At 39.9% G+C, this 22,512-nt stretch overlaps 1 protein-coding gene across 1 annotated transcript in view; it reads right to left on the bottom strand.

Annotated features, from left to right (window-relative positions):
• The window catches only part of nrcama (neuronal cell adhesion molecule a), a 51,936-nt gene that overhangs the window by 26,132 nt on the left and 3,292 nt on the right, over positions 1-22,512 (bottom strand). Inside the window, exon 2 of the mRNA XM_053314100.1 lies at positions 2,938-3,003. The gene's annotated coding sequence lies outside the window, so the exon portion shown is untranslated. The remainder of the gene's footprint in view (positions 1-2,937; positions 3,004-22,512) is intronic.

The following is a 22,512-nucleotide window of genomic DNA, read 5'->3' as shown; positions in this document are numbered from 1 at the left end:
AGGTAACGGGTATTGATGAGCAGATAGAAGCACGTGGCCTTGGTACGTGACTCTGGGTTTAACTATGACTTGACTGACTGTGTGAGTATATGTACATGAGTGTGTTTTTGTGTCCTTCAGGAGAAGATTGCTATACCTTTTTATAGCTGATGGACATATATGTCTTTACCAATTTACCAGGCAGGCACACACATAAACAAAGTCACTAACACCATTCCATTATCTTTTCCTCTCTCAGTAACAACTACTAGATGGACACATGATTTATAGGACTGGAAATCAGTGCTTCAACAACAAAACTCAAATCTCATTACTGGCCTCAAAATATTCATTGCACCTTTAGAACATAGTGTATAGAATTCACAGCATACTGAGCGTTTAGTAGATGAAAGCTCACTGAGTAAGTGTTTGTCTAATATACAGTACATGCACAGTAAATTTAACAGTAACAGGCCACTAGTTGTTGATAAAAATAGATGATCAGACATGGCCAAACTGATGGATGGACTGACTGATAACACCATAAGAGCTAGTGGAGCAGATATGGGGACATAATAATGAAAGAGAGACAGTGTTGGAAGGGGGGGGGGGGTCGGGGTGAGGTAGCAGGCTGAAATGTTGACAGGAGAGAAAGGGGCAGGAGGTGAGGTGGACGGTGTTATAATGGTGCACCAAGCTGGCATGCCCCCCCTATTTTTCCATCCTCCATCCATCTGTTCATCATGATTACTCACAGAGAGGGATGGAGAAACTGTAGGAGGGCAGAGAGGACAGGAGAGTAGATCCATCATCACAACCAAACACTAACACTAACCACATTAAAAATGTAAAATAAAAACTTTGCCATCATATCTTTTAAGTAAAGTAAACTGCTGTAAACTGCTGTAATATTGACACACTGTTAAAATGATGTTTCAGTGCAATACTGTGGAGTACTCTCATGAGACTATTCAGGTAACAATGATAGTAATTGGAAACAGAAACATTGTAGTGGTGTGTTATGTAACACTGTGCTGCAGCACCCTTCTCACTTGCTCTACTTACCATAGCTCCCTACTGACAAATATGTTTTATGGGCTTTCCACAAGCCAAATGCACCATACTGTATACTACTCCTTTTATCTGTGTTCATTGACACAAGCTATGTGTGCTGCTGCTGTACTAAAGTAGTGCCAAATCTAAAGCTGTATCATTTACAATAACGGGGAAGCCCTGTGTATGTTATTATTTGTATCCCAACATATATTCAATCATATTTTTTTTGTCATTCTCTACCTCTAAACTCAGATTTTTTTATATAAATGCCCATTACATTTGAAAAAAGCTGCACTGCATTGTTTACCTAGGTGTATAAAATGGTATAGGAGCACTTTCTCCTCTTTCTGTTTGTGTGTGGTCTGTGTTCACATGATCAGCAGCAGGTGATGCCAGGACATGTAGCTCTCATATCCCCAATATATTCAAACACACCAAACACAATCTATGAAATCATATTGTCCTCTCATATTTCTGTGTGGGTATATTGTTACTGTCAATGTTTTTTTATGTAGGCTTAAGGGTTTGTGTCTATATATTCAATTGTGTTTCACAAATGGCTTTTAGCAGGACATTTTAGCAGTACATTGGATTAGTCTTTCAAACCACAAGCCTGACCTGTCAACTTATGACATGTCCCAGTTTCCAGCATCTAAATGTCTTCACATCTACTCACTAATATGCATCATTCATTTTCTGCTGCAGGGAATTGTACTTATTTTATCATCCACACAGCAAACCACAAAACAAACCGATCTTAATAGGCACCTGCTACAAGCATTGAGTTATATGACCTTGGTTTGTTGATTTACTATCTGGTGAGCATGCAAGCTGCAAATATCAAGTGGGCATAGTCATGACTGCACGTTATACATCAGTCACTGCCTTAATACTCAGCACTTTTCATCCATGCTAACTGACCTTCTTATTTAAAGTACAGCCATGGTGATAAAACTGATAAAATGCCTTTCCAAACACAAGTCCTGTCTGACAATTCAAATGTTTTTTTTGAATGCCAAAAGCAACCAGATTGATAAATGTTTAAGATACACTGGAGAAACATTGGAGAGACATTGGCATTGCTTCGGCTTGCTCCGGGCAGACCTCAGCATTGTGCCACAGGAACAACCGTGCAGGAGGACGCCAGAAGCAGTGCCTGAGGAAGCCGAAGTGCGGCAAACAAGCCAGCATCCAAGCTGAGTTAAAGGCAAACCCCAGTTGACCAGCTCCCCTATCAATGTTCCTCTCCAACATCCGCTGCATCAACAATGAAGTAAACTAACTGCAACTGCTTCTGACCTCCTGGAGAGAAATGACAAACTGCTTTGCCCTCATCTTTGCCCGAGACAAGAGTATCTCGGATTCTGCTATCCAGCTGGCTGGGCTGCCCACTCTCCTGTCGGACAGGATTGCCTCATTGTCTGGTGAGACCTGAGGCAGTGGCCTGTGTGTTTATATTATCAAGGACAGGTGTACAAACGTGGAGATCATTTCTGCACACTGCTCAGCATTAGCAAAGGTTCAAGCAGCCAAATGTAGATCTTTTTATCTATTAAAATAATTTTCTTTTGGACAGATAGATCCGCTGAATCCCCTCAGGATGACACTGAATACCTGTATACAAAAGGCTACACGGCCAGACATGCTATGTGACCAAAACCTACAGCAGGAGGTTGGGGTGATAGAGGGAGAGACAAATCAACACATCCATTAATAGCAATGTATGAAAAGCAAAACCAGCTGCAGTGGTATTATGAGTGATTAAGAGCCTGACAGATAAATAGGCCAACTTATTCACTGGTACAGCATTAGAGCATTGGCCATACCCAGAGCCAATTACAATTAGCTAAGGGGCTACTACCATGAAGAGAAAGTGGACTAATATGAGCAATTGTTACCTACCTGTGAGAAATCAATCTCAGCTTTGTCCTGCTACTTTACAGTCTGTCTCCAGAAGATGGTTCAAACCTGCAACAGAGTGAAGGATATCAGGCATCAGCACAGATGTTTATGGATGAGGCTAAAGCCATACAGTCTATGGCTAAAGCGCTATGTAGTTATGATACTAAACTGATGCATAGTCCATCAAATCGCCTAATCAAACTTCTTAAATCTCATTTGATGTATCCTAAACAGTTGTGCTACAGCTACTATCATTGCTGTGATATCATGCAATTCTATGGTTCTTAATACAACTTATTTGGTTAACTTATTTAAGACATACTTAAAGTCCTGCACATAAAATCTCCCTGCTTGACAAAAATAATACAATTCTCTAAAACATGTATTCATTATTTTGGAAATGAACTCTTATAATGAAATCAGGTAATAAAATAGACAAAGGGATATATTTGGCCCTCAAAGCTAACAGACTTCAATTCATTCATCAGATCTGGCCGGTGTCACACAGAGCCATTACATGAATACTGGGGCACATCCTTCCAGCTCTCCAGGGAATACCCAGTAAATGAGTGCATCTTGCTGAACACAAGTCTTTCCATCAATAATCAAAATGTCTCCAGTGATTTTTATTACTTTTACCTCCAGCAGGGGACATGCACAAATGAATGGGTATACATCAATACATACACACACACACACACACACACACACACAGTGCCCCCCACCTCCTGCAAACAGGCTTCCCTCCGTGACCGCGAATGCATTATCATAATCTCCCGAGAGCCTCTCCATTCATCTCACATTAGCAAAACAAATGTGACAGACAAAGAACGCCAACCCATTTAGACATGAAGCCATTAAAACTGTAGTTAGCTCAGATGAGATAGAGAGTATAGTGAGAGACGCGAGTAGCCATTAATAAGCTGAGGTCGAGCTGTTTGAACTCGTCGGGTAATGTAAAAAGATGAGTGAGGGGTCTTTTTGTTGAACTTCCTGCGATGACACGGGTGAGTAGCTGATGGCACAGAGAGAGAGAGGTAGAGATTGGAGAAACACCAGCGACCGAACCCAACCCCAAGCCGTGACGCGTTACCATGGAAACAGAGCGATGAAGAGTTAGGGAGCCAAACGGAGGAAATAAGGCAGCTATTTGACATTTATCAGTGTATAAGATCAGCACATTGAAATTTAACCAGATCTGAATCTAATCAGTCACATGAAATGAAAAGGAGAATTGAAAGGGTAATTGATGTGATCTCAACTGAAATACATCAAGCTGAATTATATAGAATTGAAGAACCTGGACTGGACCGATCTGAATTGAGCAGCACTGATCTGATCTCTGCCGAACTGAAGCAAATTGAACCGAGCCGAACTGAGACCAGAGAGGGCAGACACAGATGAGTCTAAGAGAGGGGAAAAAGAGAGGGAGATGTTAACGAACAGAGACAGGAACGCACCATGACATCAGAAAACCCCCGGCAGGAGACGCAGAGTGAGGATGATGGGAGAAAGTGAGAGAATGTGTGTGTCAGGGAGAGAGAGAGAGAAAGAGAGAGAGAAAATACATGAAAAAGTGAAAGGGCGAGTGAGAATCAGAAACATGCATTATTAACGAGCAAATTTAAAAGCGCTTTATCATCAGAGCGAAATGGGTGGGGGGTAGAGGAGACGTAGCAGAGACAGAGACAGAGCAAAAAAAGAGAGAGAGAGAGAGAGAGAGAAGGAGAGAAATGCTAGACCTGACCCCAAACTCCTGGCATTACCATGGAGACAGAAAAAGAGTGAGACCATGGATATGAAAACAAAAATGCAATGTTTAATTTAAAAATGTTCTATTGCATATTTAACTAAATGGTGCCACCAAAATTATGTTTACTTACTTAATTTTATGAATAAACCATACTGAGCCAAGAGCATCAAGACCATTACACATAATAGCAAGGTTGGACAATATGACGATATAAAAACAGTGAAACAGACATTTATATGTTTGTAATTCTTTTAAATGCTAAAGTTGTGAAATATCTGCTTAATGTGTGACATAAACTCTGAATATCTAAACATTCCCTGGCAGTAAAGCCCAGTGTTCCTCTAAATGTCCTCATACCAACTAGAGTATCATCTCAACTGTACTGTAGGTCTGACTACTAAAGCTGTGTGGACCAAAGCCCAGCGCAATGTCACTTTAATTTACTATCTATCTCTGTTTCAATTAGCTGCCTGAGATAATAGATTCATGAGGAACCAACATACTGCACGAGTGTTTTTGTGTGTGTGTAGGTGAATGTGTGTGTGTGTGTGTGTTTGTGCGTGTGTGTGTGTGTGTGTGTGTGTGAATGTCTATGTTATGGGATGGAGGGAGCGGGGGTATTTTGCAGACTGATAAAATAACTGACCCCAGGCATGAATAGAAATGTATGTGTGTGTGTGTGTGTGTGTGTGTGTGTGCCTGCTGTAATCCCCTTGGCTGAGGGGCTTCAGCAATCAGCGACAGTAGCAGCTGCCAGGAAAAAAAACACACTTAGCACACACCCTGACTGCCTTCATCCACTCCTGCCTTCCTAATTCTTAGACAATATTAGGACATATGTGCACATCTTCAAACATGGCACCACTATCCTCACCCACCTAACCTCCTCATAAACAGTATTTTTCTTTTTTCGATTGAAGCATCATATCTGTTACCCAAGTAGAATACCAATACAGCAATCTAAAATACTAGCGTACAATGGTTATGTGACTCAGAAGCACGTTGCCCAATTGGCTTAACTATGACAAAACCACCAGATCTAATTCATAGTAAGTTTTAGTTTAGTTGTCGGAATCTATTTATCCAGAGGAAATATTCCCTCTGACTCTCCAGCTGCTGCTTCAAAAAACACCTAGTTTACCCCTAATTTATTCATATGACAATTTATTTATTTAGTCCACCATGTATCTATGTTACATTCTATATTTTATATTACTGTGTTACATTTCTCGCCTGATAAGAATATAACCTCTGTAAGTATTCAGATTCAGATTCAGAGATAAATACTTGAAGATAAATGTACTGGGCTAAGATCCACAAAGAAATACTGTATATGAAGATACACAAGAGGAAATCCTCCGAGGTCACATTGGACCAACTGACCAACTACAGTCTGCTGATCCATCTGCTTCTTCAGGTTGTGAGTCCTCAGCTGAGGCAGAAAGTGGGAACCAGCTCCTGTTGTTTGTTACCCTGCTCACAGTCAGAGTGTTGACTAAGTGTCACACTCTCCAAAACCAGAGCCAGGAGGAGTGGGTCACCCACACAAAGAAACTGGTGAACCAGACTTTGGAAGGACTTGCTATAACTGACGGTTTCTGCCCAGACATGAAGAGCATGAAGAAAGTCTGTAAAGCTCTGCTTAAAGACCTGGCAAAGAAGTTTTGTAGAAGGCGCCTGCTTTAGTCTGTGATATTACTACAGGTTCCCGTCATGGACAAAGTCATGGTGCAGTCTTTGCAGGCTCACATCAAAGAGGTCTCTGCTGGACTTGCAAAGAAAGCAGCTTCCAGCAGCTTATGGAAAGATGTGCTCCAGGCCACGGTTTTCTCTGCATTCTCATCCCCTAAAGAACATTAGCAACTGAAGTTGGAGGAGGCTTGTAGCAGTGCAGCAATTTCTACTGTCTACAGGTCATTTTAATGTGTATGAGTACATACTCAATGTTCAATACAGTAGTGGAACCACGCTACACTATGTGTGTAGTGAACTATGGCCAAAACTAGTGTCAACTCTCATTTCAAAATATGTCTAGGGAAAATTTGAATGATATTAGGATGAACACTAATCGTATTATGTCACATGGACCCTGTTAAAATCACAATCCTAAAATTTCATAAAAGTCCATATGGACAATAAGATTATTTTCATTATAGCTGCAAAATTCAAGTCTGTGTGGATCCTTCAAATATTATATGTAAAGGGCATTTCTTCACAGTCTTCACTTCTACTGCAAGCTTCATGGTACTACAATCATTGTTAAGGAAAATTGCTTTTAAATGATGATGTTTTCCAGCTGTTAACAGCGCAACTGGAGCATAATAACTCTGCATAGAAAACGCAGGAGTAAGCTTCCATCCAAATGTCTTTGCCCTCATTTCTCAGCCTATTCTCTCTCACTGACAATGCTGAAGGAAATTAAGAAAATGTCTAAACCACCAAATATGAATGTCTATGTATGAATGAGTGTGTTTTTGACACATTTGTTTTCCAGCAAGCAGATGCCCTCCAGCTGGTCACTGTAAACTGCAGAAAACCCCCAACAAGAACAACAGCCACATCAACAAACAGAGGAAGTGTGGGTGTTTACGTTGCCTTTTAATTTGAAGTTGAGAATACTATATTGTAGCTGTGCAGTGTCAAATTACCAAACACTTCTTCTGACAGCAAGAAGTGTGACTCAACTATGAAAAAAAAAAAAAAAAGCACTGATATCAGTAGCACCTGCACAGTGATGACTGCTTGTCTGCAGGAGCCTGAAGGTTGTTTGTTCATCGGGTATCAGACATCTGTGTGATTTTGGTAGGCCCAGGGGTTATTTATTACACCGTGTGTGTGTTCTATGCCGGCGTACATCTGTCTACATGTTCCTATAGTCACGGATAATGACAAATGACCTCATTAAGATGGTTGCCAGGTTGGGTTTAGTGCACCGTGTCATTCTGTCCTATAGATACAAATCCCTTGGTACACAGAAATTAACATTTGTTTTTGCATTTTCCCTGTATCTGTGAGTTAACCAAACAGCACTACAAGACATTAAAAAGCAACCACATGAAAATTGTTTTTGCGATGTGACAACTAGGTGTCATTATGCCGTTCTTTAAATAAACATTGTTGCTGTTTTGAAGCTTCTGTTCTGTTCTGTTTCTGGACACTAAAGCTGTGAGGAACTAAAATTGGAGATAGATGGTCTATCACTGTGCTCCTACACTGATAAATCTAGTAGTATTCACACTGGATTGTTAAACTGTGAAAACAGATTTAAACTTTTTCTGTATCTCCAGAGCGTCAACTTCAACAAAATAATAGCCTTGTTATTTTTCTTTTCTCTGTTTTTGTGTCAATGCATTTTTCAGACAATCAAATGTAGCAAAATAAATTAATTTTCTTAACATATACAGGAACAATTCAGTTTATTTGAAAAATCATCAAAAGTCACTAAATTTCAATTGGAACATGGTTTTATTTGGACACTGACTATAAAATGTCAAAGTAGCAAAAATAGTGTGATTTTAAATGATTTTTATGGTAAGGCTTGATTAAAAAACACTAAAAACCTAATGTTGGCTCTTCCAGCTGCTTTTGAAGTCTCTCTTGAACAGTTCAAACCCAGACATTCCCTTGTAGTGTTTGTATATCTGTGTCAGTGTGTGTGTGTGTGTGTGTGTAGAGACAGAGACGAAGAAGGAAGGTTCGTTACCATAGCTACATGAATGTTTTTTTTTAATTTTAACAGTCTGTGAACATCCTTCAGATGACAGAGCACACACACACACACACACACACACACAGTCTAGTCTACACAAAAAGAGCGGCCAAAGAGAGCTGAGTTTAATCAGAGAGATTTACTGCCTCTAGAAAGTTAGGCTTTTTCCTTCCCTCGAGAGGTTAAAGGGACAATTCTCCCATCCCTGCTGTTCCCACTCGACACCACACAATGAGCACAATGGAGTCATCAAGAATGTCACACATGCACACGGAGTTGGTAAGAACAAGAAAGATAAATCAAGATTAAGAAACAGTAGGAAGTAGCATTCCTCTGCTGCTGATCCTCTGCTAAGCTTTCTGAATTTGAAGGGGAGCATATTGTAAAAACGTCCAGGTAGGAGAGCTCTCTAGGGACTGGATCCAATCATCAGACTCATTTTGGAGGCCAAAAGGAGGGAGTGTATGAAAGTGAGAGTGAGGCTGAGAGGCAGAAGAAACATGAGGATGACAGGGACCAGCAGAGGAGTGGGAGGTCCGGAGCTACAGAGGAAGAAACAGACTGCAGAAAGGCAGATGATTTGTGAGATGGCTAAAAAAAACAGGCAGTTTGACCTGCATCAGCGCAGATGAAATACTTCTGCTAGGATGCCTGGCTCCATTCAATCAGTGAGAGAGGAGCCTGCAATTGAGTTTGATTTCTATGTTAATGCAGGATTTCTGCAGCCTGTGCAGGGGGACGCCACCCAAGGCTATACTGGGGGGACTTGAAAAGCTAATTTAACACAAACATGCCCTCCTACACGCAGAGATATAACAAAGACCTGTTCAACTTTACAGAACACAGCCCCATGCTATATGCAGCAGTGTTTACATTTACTTAAGCGCTCTGCAAGAGATAAGAGCTGCTGTGGCTAATCTTGCATGGTATTTAAATACAAATGTCATGTCGAAAAAGGCTGTGGATTTAAGATATGTATATATATATGTGTATATATAAGGATGTATTGTAAACCAAATGGACTTAATTTACAATATTGTAAATCTCTTAGCAACCTAAATTTACTCTCAAATAAACAACCACAACCACATACCACAACCTATGACCTCTAACCAAACCTCCAATCGACCAATATGACCAAAGAGCAGTCCAGAGGTGCAGAATCCTTATTTGGTGATCATACTTTTGGTTCAACGACACGAAACAGGAATATAATAAACGCTTTATGTGATACTTATTTATAACCCAGATAAATCTAACAATAAGAGGTGTAAACATCAAAATAATGATGGTTGAGTTATATTGTAGCTGCTATAGTGTGAGTGTCCTAGTATTGTGTGTATGGACTCACTGTCACACTTTCATAGAACTGAGCCATCCTTGATGTTAGTAGTAACACCTGTGCTTTTCCTACTATGACGAGTGTCTGCTGTGAATAAAGCCTGTATATCGTGATGTAGATTTTAGATTATGTCATCTCCACTGTAAGGATGATGATATACACCCTCGCCAGTGTTTTACATAAACCATACATCTGATACTGATTTGGGCAGATCCGTCTGTCAAGTAAAATCAAACATCACCAAAGAAAGATTTTCTACATATTAGGTGTTTTCATACGAGAGCAGAAATATCCATGCAACCTTTTTGGTGAGCCTTTTAATCATGAAGGATTGTCTCAATCACAGAAGAGTATGAAGCTTAACAGTGCCCCACTGCACAACCAGAACCTACTATGGAAATCATTACTTTTTTATCCAGAAACAAATATTTCAAAAGCATGCCTAGCTAAGAGTGGTTGTGACTATAGCATGAGTCTATAAATAACGAGAGTAAAAAGCCAGTAAAACCTGCCTGAGGTTCAAAAGATTCATGTGAACTTAATGCTGGTTTAGCCAACATAATGAAACCCAGCATCTGGCCTCTGGGGTATTGTGCAACATGTAGTAAATAGAGGGAGCTTTCATGCATAATGATGCTGAACAATTCTTTAAAAAAACACAAAAAAACAGGCCTGTTAATACTAACATGCTTAAAACATTTTGTTGTTGATGGACTCCAACCTCTGAGTGGCCATTGAACTCAATATTTGGCTCTAGTTCTATATTCTTTTTAAAGTATGTAGACCTGAGGTGGCTGACATTGCTAAAAATCCATCAAGGTCTGAGCGGCTGTAACACTCATCACTATGGAGAGAGTCAGAAGCAGGATAACGCCTGGAGCGCTTAACCAGGCAGAGCTTGGCCATCGGTGACATGACATGTCAGTGACACGCGGGAAAAATGTCATCCCGCACCCTGGAGACCATCTTATCTGAGGGAACAACACAAAAAGGGAGGCAAGGGGAAAGACAAAGATGGAGAGAAGCCAATGAGAGTGAAAATGAGAGGAGGGCAAAGAGAAATGAAAATGTGGAAGTGAGAGGGAAGTAGACAAAGGGCTGTTGACAAGAATGAGCAAACAGTGGAGGGTATAGACCTAAAGGATGCCTTGGAGACACCTAATATTGACTGCATATCTTCAGCCTAACACAGAAGAAGAAGAGGATTGAGGCCTCCAAATATTAGAAACAGCAGTGGAGAGGGATTTCTCTGTGTGAGCTCATTAATTTGGGACTCCTTAAAAAACCTCGTTCTCATGCTTAAAGCTGTGAGGAGGAGGTGACAAGCAAACACAAAGGCTGTACAGTTACTATGGCTTACTATGACAGTGAAGTGCTGATATTGCACTTACATTCTGTCTGGCAGTGCAACTGTAACCAAGCAAGATTACTGTAAATAGGATATGTTTTTTCCCCCCTTTTGCTTAATGGTTTAACAAAGTCACAGCATGAAGAGTGATGGCAGATTGTAGCTTTATCATACTGAAAAAGACTCCACTGCTCGTCTCACAGCAGACAAACAAAGCATCTCACGCCTGTGTAATTGGTTTACCCTCCAGCAATCGCGTGACACAAGATTCCCTGAAAGAAGATCAAAACTAGGAATGAGTGATGACAGAAGATGACTGCAGATTACTAAATCTGCTATTTTTAGGCCAAATCAAAGAACATGAGGAACGGACTGAAGTTAAACCTCCCTTAGGGTGCGTGTGTGTATGTGAGTATGGATCAGGCTATGTCCTTCTCACAGCATAGCAAACATGATATTTCATGTCACTCCCAGCTAAATATATTAACAGAGTTTAGAAGGATGCCTTGATTATCAGCCCAAGTGCACCTTGACAAACATTAACCTTGATGTGAACAACCATGTGTGGAGCGGCCCTATTTTTCAGATATCAAATGACGTCTCTAACTGCTTTGTCTACTCAATCAAGAAAAATGTAGCATGTGTGCATAAATTATAATCCTAAACAATCACTATTATTAAATATGTATCTATATAGTATTCTCATAGAAAATGCACTGAAATGGAGTTGGTTATGCTGATAAACGTTGGACTCATCAGCCTGGTCAGCAAAGGTGAAAGCCCCATAACATTTAACTCTGCGTCCTAAAAATTACATTTATATTCAACTAAGTTGCAGGAAACAACACACATGTACATCATGTAGTGATCACATGTACAAAACATTCCCTATCAATGCATTCAATTTATTTTTCCTTCAATATCTGCTCTGTGTAACTAAAGCATGATAAGGAATCCACTGTTAAGGGGTGTAGAGTTTTCCTGTAATTCATGATGGAGCACCTTTTCTGCAACAACTGATACGATGCCTATCCCCATGGTTCAAATTGACAGACTGTTGACTTTTTCTAAGCACTAACCCCAGTCCTAAACTCAACAACATGTGGGACACAGTCTTGTGTTCTGATAAATCAATTAACGCCTTCATCATCTTACCTTTGACTTCTTTGACTTCTAGGATTGAAGTTTTTGTCGTGAAGGCAGTAATTAAGTTACCTCCAAAATGTAATTGAAAGTGCACTTACATACCAAAATATGTCCCCAGCATTTCAGGTGGGACCGCATGAACAGGTTGGGGACCATAAGTTAAAAGTGAGTGTAAAATTGCTAATAAGTGGGTTGATGTGAGGTCTGATAATCTCTGTGTGTCTGTGCACACACGCTTAACACAAAGTGACTAATTACACTCCACGCAGCAGTTCCACTAGATTGAATGTGAAAGCTCTAAAACAAGCACTTCAGCAGAATGACTGGACTTGACATTAACAGTCCAATTCTGAAAAAGGACTTGAGGCTAAACTAAGGCAAAACAGTGCAGTAATCTAAATCTAGCCCAGGCTTTCGTGTTGGCTGAATAACCATGTTGGTGTGCTTTGGCATTTTTAAGTGCTGTATTTGTTTATGGCCCTGGAGGTCAAATAAACACTTAATGGCTCAATCGCGTGGCTTTTGCCTGTGTGGCTCTTAATTTTGTTAATGCAGCTACATTTTGTGGGCAAACAAAAGAAGACTTAATAAAGCAGCAAAAGCCACGTGCAAATGTTCCTGAAGTGAATGATGTGACTTCCCATGATTCATGACCTCACCTGAGCAGCAAAATGAGTTTGGTTAAGACTTATTTGGATGCTGTCATGGTTCAGTAATGTAGTGATGTCGCTGCTTCCTTGCTGTGGTATGTAGGATCACTGTAGCATGAAATGGACACAAATGCATCTATTATACAGCAGTTCGTACACATGAACACAGTCCTATTTGCTTCCCACCTTTGTCCTGATTTTCATTAAACAAATTCACAAAGAAAAGACATTTGGTGACCTGCAGTCAAATCCAGTGAACGAAACAAATGATAGAATCAGTCGCATCAGTCTGAAAGGCTCATACAGTCTCATGTTTAATGCAAGCGAATATCAATCTCTTGCCATAGTAAAACATTTCAGATAAAAATGTCTGCTCTCGTACTAATTGGACACCTTAACTGAGAATCCGCTGAGAAAAGTGTCTGTGTGTGTGTCCCAATAACCTCATTACTTGACACCAATCGTGGAATTAAGGAGGCCTCACTACATCTATTCTTTGGCACCCTTACATGGCTTTTGGAACAGGAGAAATCAATATTTCGAGACATGCTTCTTGTACCCCTGCCAATTTCTCACCACTCTCTAAAAACAAGTCAACACCTCTTTCTTTTCCCCCCCTGGTGAGGCAGGCTAAAGATCAAACCCTTGTTTCATACATCAATTCAGACCAACTTAAGGTGATCAGTATTAAAATATGTCACCAAGAGACCATAACCCTAAATCTACAAGGATATTTGTCCTTGAACTGGCTCCAAATAGCTCCTGTAGGGCTGCAACTACAAATTACTTTTTGACATTTTGTCAAAGAATCTGAAAAGCAGAACCAGGGGATTTGGGGTTTTAGTTAACTAGTTTTTTCAGCTACTTCCTGATCATGAAACAAAAATGTGATCTTTCCTGCTTTCCTTTAAAAACAAAACAAAAGAAAACATCACCTTTTAAGCCTCAGCACTAGCCTAAATGACTTATGATGACTAGTCTTATGACTCCTGATGCGGATGCAAAAATCTGAGTCAACATAGATAATACTGTGCGGAAAAGAATATCACTTAAATAGCCAGGGTCTACACTGGACCTGCCAAAGTAGCAGAACCTAGCAGCTTACTATCACTCAATCTCTTGACGCACACATACACACAGGCTATTCACTGCAACTGGGACTCTCCAGCCCTGTTGGCCAGCGGTGCCTGAGCTCATGGCACGCCAGACAGCATGGACCCAGCTGTAAAAGAGAGACTGCAGCAATCTCTATACAAAGGCTGCTGTCAGCGCTTTGGTGCTTTAAAAACATGCTGTCTGTGCTAATGAGTGTACCTCGCAGCAAAGCAGGGTTTACTTCGGGACAGACCACAACTCTATCTGTGCAAATGTGCCCTCTATTTTATTTACTGTTCCATTAAATGCCATGCCTCTTTGAGGGATATTATCATTATGGTCGCCGTAGTACTATTAATTCATTGTTCATTTATAAAAGACACACCTTTTACCTCCCTTTGAGCATTCTGTTTGCAGTTTATACAATTATAGAAAAAAGCACATAAAGCACATGACTGGCTATGGAAATTATTATTCTATTAACATGACTGAACCTGTCTCCTTTTAGCTAGGGTGGAGTGTGTCTAACAAAATGCTCATCTGACCACTGGGATTTTGACTAAACAAGATAAACAGAGTTAACCCACTCAACTCTATCCAGCGTACGTTAATGAGCCTGTGAAAGATCACACAGCTGTCTAAAAACAGGGGCGCCTGCTTTCAACTAAACTGATGCCCTCCAGGTCCCCAACCCTAATCCCAGGATCAATAATCTCGGTGTCAATACAACCCTCATGTGCTGACACATATGGATCGGTGATACTTGATACACACTATCAATCAGTGTGTTAAAGTGACTGCTCTGCTTTGGGTCTAAGGTGTGAAAAGCCAGTGTTTGAGCAAATGAGTTAATGTGAATGATGTACTTGTTATGGCTTGTTTTTGGTTTCATGGGCTGATTTTTAACAACCATAAACAAATCCTAAACCTTATCATTTATTTCTTCATTTATCTATTTATCTACCTATCTGTCTTGTATCCTTCCCCTATTTCTCAGACAAAAAAAGGGCAGTACATCACTAAAACATCCCAAATACCCTGCCAAAAGGGGTAAAGCACTCAATAATTCATCACTCACTATACTATTTTTTGGCCTTGCTTTGATACACCAAAGCAAGGGCGGTGCTTTAAGCAGGAAGATAAGAAATATATTTTCTGCATATATATATGTGAGAGGATATCAATTATTCAAGCACGAGCCATCTCTCATGGCTACAAAGCCTAAAGAGAGAGTGCAGTCATTCTTGCTACAGGACGTAGCCCTTATGGTGCCAAGAATATAACTATATTATCCTAACCTTGATCCACCACACCAAAGACTGAGCCTGGTCAGTGTAGAGCTGCAGACTGTGGGGCTTTAGCTGCAGAAACACTTCTCAGAGGTAATAATAATCTTGATTTAAGAGAATTTCAGTGCACAACGTAATTCAATGCAACAGCTTGGCAGTACATGGCAAGAAAAACTCAAAGAATACTCCATAAAGAAGGAGGTTCAATGGTTGTGATTTATGGCTCTGATACCTGAATGCTGCATCATGTAGGAAGATAAATATGTCCAAAAATCATCAGTGCTGAGGGAAACTCCATTACCAAAGAGGAAAACAGGGGAATGAAAAGAAAAAATGACAACTAACTGGACCTTCTGAACAGTTTAACAAGACTGCAAACTATGATCTGAAAAATGACCAACAGCTCTGACACAAAAGTTTTTCATACATGGAAAACGTATTTCTCCATTGTTGTCAGCCTCTTGGCCACATAGAGATGTATTCTATGTTATATTCTTTTTGATGTATAGTCTATTGTAGGTACACATCATCCACATCATCCTTCCCTGAAATCAACAGAGAAGGAAGGCTAGGTCTGATAGAAAAAAAGCATTAGAGTTGCAGTCTGTCACAGCATGTATCCCTCAGTTATCAGAACAGGGAGGGAAATGAGCAGAAACACCAATCAAATACTGGTGTACAGATAGATCAATACATATACATTGATGGATAGATGATAGAAATAGACAAATAGATAGCTGGATAGTTAGAGCTCACAAACAGTAGGATGGTAACGGGGATTACAGTATTGACTGTATCACCGAACACGTGGCAGTAAATGTGATCCAGCAGTTACGGGACACTCCCTTGACATCTGATAGCTTGTGTTACCTTGTTATGTGATTGTGTGTATGCAGAGGAAACCAGCGTGGGAAAAGTATGTGATACCTATTTTAGAAAAGTAGCTGCTCTTCCACTTATTAATGGGTCTTTTGTAGAGTGAATATCGTGCAGCTAGTATGTCACATAGCCGTAATGGATGAGTGGCTTGAATGAATAAATAACAAAGCGAAGGGGTTCCCTATCCTTCAGAAAGGGCTGAGTGGTACATTGCAGTCATCAATACCAGCGCTCTACGAGACTGTTTCCTCTTCTTTCTACCAAGTGTAATCTATATTTGCTTTTACATGTAAACTTTACCCAAAAATATTAGGAGAGACATATATTATGAAATTATACATTGAAATAGTTGAAATATCAGGTCCTCCGAAAGCAATATTTCTTAACAAGTCGATAAATAATAGCAGAAACTACAAAAAAGTGATATTTGATGCTCGCAGGCAGTGGGTAGCAACTGAGTGCTGGCTCACATTTAGCTGGGTAAAGGTTAAATGGGCTTTGTGAGTCATGGATCAGAGCAGAGAGTGGAGGAGAGATGGAGTGGGTTGAGGGTCAATACCAGCAGTGTGCATATGGTGGGAAAATGCTGGGAGAACACTGGAGAGGGGGGGGGGGGGGGTGAGCTGGATAAACAGGCATAGCGCAGAACCGTGTGCAGCCCTCCCAGGCAAGGAGGTGATTACGATTTTAATGAATACGGATGAAATGTCGATATGAAATGTGAACTTCAGCTCATTGTTTTGCATTAAAAGCACGCAAATTTACTGTTTCGATTCACTGCCGCTCTTATCGATGTCAACTGTTTGACAAAAAAAGCACTGATATACTCACTGTATGCTGCCTTACTAGCACTAATCTTCATACAGATAACATTAGTGACTAGCTAGTGAAGATAGTAGAGCTGTTAGTTACTAAATAGCAAGATATTTCCTTCACAAGTATCCTTCACACTGAATGTGTGCAGTAGTTCCCGCTCGACTATACACTGTGATGACGTCACAGATTTTTATATTTCTTTTCTCAGCTGAAGTAAAGTTTTACAAATACAAAACCTTCATGGATCAAAAAATAATTATAGAGTCATAACTGACCATGAGCCCCATCCAGCTCTTGAAATATATCCATGTGAAAAACACAACTTCAGAAGAATGCTAATGCTGCTCTGTGCCTGCTTAATGTGTAAATTAGCAACTGCTTGCTAGCATGGTCGCTATATCAACCCAATGAGGTGATAATACATCAGTGTTGGGTTTACTTCTGTGCTGCCTTCAAGTGACCAACAAATGAATTGATACAGTGTCTTTACTTTTCAAGAATGTGCTTATTTTAGAAATAATAGTATGAATGAAAGAGTTTAACAAGAGTCACACACTTAAGAATTTCCCTCCCTTGTCATGTCCCTTTATGAGATGGGGGAGGAAGGGTGGGGGTATTACAGACATTTTTCAGTGAAACATATGGTTCTCTTGCCAAAACTGTACTTTCTGGCTTCAAGCCAAGTCATTAAAACAGTTCAATTATCTGCATGCTAGTGCAAGATGTTAGGAAACAGCTCCATCATTAAGAAATGGGTTAAGCAGAATATCTTCATGAGGAAAGACTTGCATCAAAATGAACTAAGAAAACATAACAGCAGAATTGAGATTTAGATGTTCCATAAGGCTGCACAGTTTACTGGTGATAAATGGTTTATCTACAACCAGAAGACATCCGTAAAGATGTGTCAAAAATGTCTGCTTTGATCTAATACATGATCACAAAATATGTAGTGTTATCTTCTTTTAGCATCTGTGCTGGAGAAGAACTTGTAATGATGACCAAAAATAGTAAAAACCTCTCAAGAAATGACAAGATGGTGACTGATGTCCTTACTTGAATACACATATCAGAGTAAAAATCTTGGCCCTACATGTCTCTGTATACATGCTCGGTGTGCCTGATTTCAATCTTGTTGAGTGTGTCATCACTGTGCAGCTTAGTAACTGAGCAGGGACATCAAGGTTATGTCTTTCCCTGCAAAACAGACCAGAGCAGAGCATCAGAGGAGAGATAGTAACTAATTCGATAGAAAGGCCTTACAACTATCTCTTCATCCTTTTGATCAGTACCTGCCACAGAGAATCGCTGAGATTCTGTGTCATGCTCTGCTGATATACATTATCATAACAGAAAAAAATCACTGTTGTTTCAGTAACACATATGAGACATATAATAAGCAGTAGTCTCATATCTTAAACACAAGTGTGATAAGCTAAAGTGCTACAACAGCAGCCATGGTTGCATTACGTCAGGGGGCAAAAAGGCAAGGTGGCTCTGATAGGACAATGCAGAATATCCGGCGGCCCAAAAAAAACAGCCAGCTCGACAGTTTTTAAGGGTGAAAGAGACAGAGAGGACAGAGTGGCAGGGTGGGGCATTAACACTGATGTAAAACGCCACTGACTTTAATGGGACGACATCCAGGAACATCAAATGATGCTGAGTAAGAATAAACAGAAAATGAATTATTTTTACAGTAAGTCACATTCCCCAAAGCCTGTCCTTCATCATCAAGTCTGTTGCCATGAACACATGCCAGAGGCACATTCACATTGGTTAATGTAGCCTTCCGTTTACAGCTAAAGGGCAAATGACCATCAAATTCACCTTTTAACTAATAGACCTTACATGACTTAAAACAGTGGTTATCAAAGTAGGGTTGTGGGAGGGTTCCAGGTGGTTTCCAGAAAAAAGAGGAATCATTTATTTTCATTCAAGATCTCATAAGATGGGGGACCCAGATACAAAATCTTGTCAATTGGGGGCCTGTGGTCTAGTTTGTATCAGTTTAGGGAACCTTGGCGTGAAAACGTTTGAGAACCACTGAATTAAAGGAGTATTCTACTCAAAAATGAATTCAGTAATTATCTATTCATTTAATAGATGTTGACAAAATCATAAAAGTTAGTTCTGAACATTTAAAGCTAGTTGTTTCCTAATATACTTAAGTAATGCTTAAACATGACTTACATGTCTATTAGAGAAATACCTCTCTCTTTCATCTCTATGTAATACAATATGCTTCAGCTGCATGAAAGTTAATAAACAATACTGACCAAATGAGCAGTGTGTAGTGTTGATACACATTAAAAATGCTATTACTATTCTAATAATGAGAGGTCTGAGTTGTTGCATTAGGGCGGTTTCCATACACCCTGCACAGTCTGGACATGTGGGCGTGCGGGTCAAACGGTGCAAATAAAATTAAACGTTGGAATAAACAAAACATATTTAACAAGACAGATGTTATATGTATCTCCTTATTGCTTCAAGGCCTGTAATCATGAGGGTCTGTCTGTCTAATTGGTTTATCGGTGAACAGACCCATTTTTAGCTGATAGATGACTTTTCCACACTGAGGGCCGGCTCTGTTCTCCATCCCTCCTCATCCGCTCACTGGACAGTTTATCTTTTTCTACAAAGGCATTCTTTCAGTACAACCAGAGGGCTCTTATCGAGGGCGGGCCGGCCTCAGAAAGGCCTTCTCTCCGGGGTCAGACGAGTAGGACCGAGGACACATGCAGGCTCCATTGAACTGGAGCCGCTTTTCCCACACCGTACGCATATTGATGATTAGCAGACGTTCAATTCAAAGTGTCCCCTGAACAACTGGGGCCAGACAAGTCTTGTTTCTAAGAGATTTCTTAAATAGCACAAAAACGTCCAAGTCCACCTATGTATGAACAAATCATAGCCTCCCTTCCCAAATGATCATGAATGTTGCCAGAACATTGCACCAGAAATGACACCAGTGTTGCCACAGGGAGCATTGGTGTCCCGTGTAGGTGGCATGAACACTGTCTGCTTGGGGCCACTGCAAAAGCTAAAAAAACCCAATACATAATTACACACTCCACAAATCATGTGTGAAAGCCCTAAGATAATTTTTCCATCAAACTAATCTCTCCTTATGTCTGGGCGTTTAAAAAAAGAGAAATCTACCTATGAAAAATGAGCTTAAAGATTACAGTTTTTTTATACTTCCATATAAAGTGATGATGTGGTTCTCCAGAGCAGCAAGTACATGATAAAAAAAAAAGAAAAAGAAAAAAATCAGTCATAACTGATAGATTCAATTATGCCCTGTAAAAAAAAACCCCTTTAATAATTATTGTTAAGGCTGGTTGGCTCACACCCCTCATGATGCTGGTGCCTTGAACCAATTGGATGTTGGGTGTGATAAGAGGAGTTCTTTAATGGCTCCTTTGACCTAAATCCCCACTAATCATTTTAGAGCTGTGACAAAGATTCTGGTGGATGGGGGTAATATTGTTTTTAAGCCTACTGTACAAAGAATTAAGCTCCCACCACTGGGATTTGAACATTCCTCCTTTGTTTCCCTAATACTGGTAAAAATAGAGGATATATATGACCATTATATCCCCTCAATATGTTGACTTTTTTCTTTCTAATCCAAATACAGTGAGCTGTGAAGTCCATCCAAAATTCAACCATGACCGTTTCCAAATAATGATATTTAGAATAATATATATAGAAAATATATCCCAGACAAGACTTAAATGAAACAGCAATGAAAACAAAACATCTTTTACCTGCATATGGCTCAGTATATAAAATTAAATCGCCTGTTCAGACAGATATGCTGATTTTCTTTTACACTCAGCAAGTAACAGCTACTACCAGTCTGGCAACTCCTCTGCTTTCACCCACTCTCCCATCTGTTGCCCACCTGATCCACACAAACAACTCATTTGCGGCCTGCAAGCAAGACACAAGCCTACATGTGAAATAAAAAGCCTGATAAGCCATCAACTTACTAAGAAAACAGTGGTGAAAGAAGTGAATAAAAGTGGGAATGTAGACCTACTGAGCTTATTTATCATGCACATGTATACACAACTGAGTATATGCGGTTTAGCAGCATGCTATGTCTCCTTTTATTAATCTCCTGTTCTACTTCAGATGCAGCCCTGCACAGCTGGTGATCACAGCAGCACAACACTCCTCTCCTTCTTCCTTCTTCTTTAGTTTATTCCTCTTCACTGCAGACCTAGTTTAGCCCTTCTTTAATGCTCTCTTCTCTTGATTTATAAACTTCAATTAATGACTCCATCAAGACAGTTAAATGAATGACTTTAAACTGTAAGTATCAATGAGACTCTGTTCAGTGTTTAGTGGAGGGCAGGAGCTAATGATTATTTTTATTGTCAATTCATTATTACTTTAAATTGATTTTTTTCCTTCTCAAATCATGATATAAGCTTCCCATCATCTCCCGGTGTCTTGTGTAAACCTCTTTTGCCCGACCAACAGTCCAAACCCCACAGATATTCAGTTTACACTGACATAAAGAGTAGAAGCAGCTGAGAAAAGCAGTAAATCTCCACATTGGAGAACATTTGAAGAAAAGTGACTATCCTATACAGGTTCATGCTCTTTACGCAGCCCCTCAGTTCAGCCTCTGTCTGAAACTGGTTGATTAAGCTCTTGTCTCTTTAAGACCCCCCTCCTGAAGAGCCCACCATGAAAAAATGTACTTACTAGAAGTTGATAATGCATTGCTTTACATTTTATTTGTTGAAGTTTTTCGAAACATTAAAGTAGTTGCCATAGCAATTTGCACCTACGTGCGTTTTTATGTGGAGCCTACTTAACCCACAGTTCAAGTAAAATGCTTTAGAATACAATAAAATGTAATGCGTTTGTGTATATTTTTGGCTTTAATAAGAAGTGCTGTGAGGTATACTACAGCTTTGTGTAACCTTACACATACCAACAACAATAATTATGATAACAGTAATAATCATCAAAAAAGAGCTCTGGTATCGAATTGGATCGGAAGTTGTGGATCAGTGTATCTCTACATTAACGTTCACCATGTTTACCAAAGACATCTGACAATATAACACGATAAAACGATAAAATCACAAAAAACATGATATGTCCCCTTTAACCAATCAAATTTGTAGAAACATCCCCAGGAGGTCTTGGGATTCAACTGTTTTGCTGAAATCATGCCTGTTATACACTTCTATTCCTCATAGCCCTTCATTGTGCACAAATTGGGTCTTGCCCATCTCTAAGCAATAACATCATTTTCCAAAAAAAGAGTAAAAGGACAAAAACCCATTTGTCTTCCACAGAAGGCACAGACAACAACAGCATCTGCTCCATGGCTCTGTCAGAAATCAGCCAGCAGCAGCAGTAGAACACTCCAGCTTTAACTCTCCCCCATTTTCCAATTCATCAATCTTTAGCCAGTCATGCTAATTTAATGTGTCCTGCTACCTTAATGAAAACAGCCACCCAAACATGTTCAGATGTAAGCCAAGGGTGCAGGTTACAGAAGGGGGCGGGGGTTGTG

This window comes from Scomber japonicus, chromosome 23, assembly GCF_027409825.1.
Source record: "Scomber japonicus isolate fScoJap1 chromosome 23, fScoJap1.pri, whole genome shotgun sequence".
Taxonomy (NCBI): domain Eukaryota; kingdom Metazoa; phylum Chordata; class Actinopteri; order Scombriformes; family Scombridae; genus Scomber; species Scomber japonicus.
Note: the sequence above shows the minus strand (reverse complement) of the source record. Positions and strands in the feature narration are given on the sequence as shown.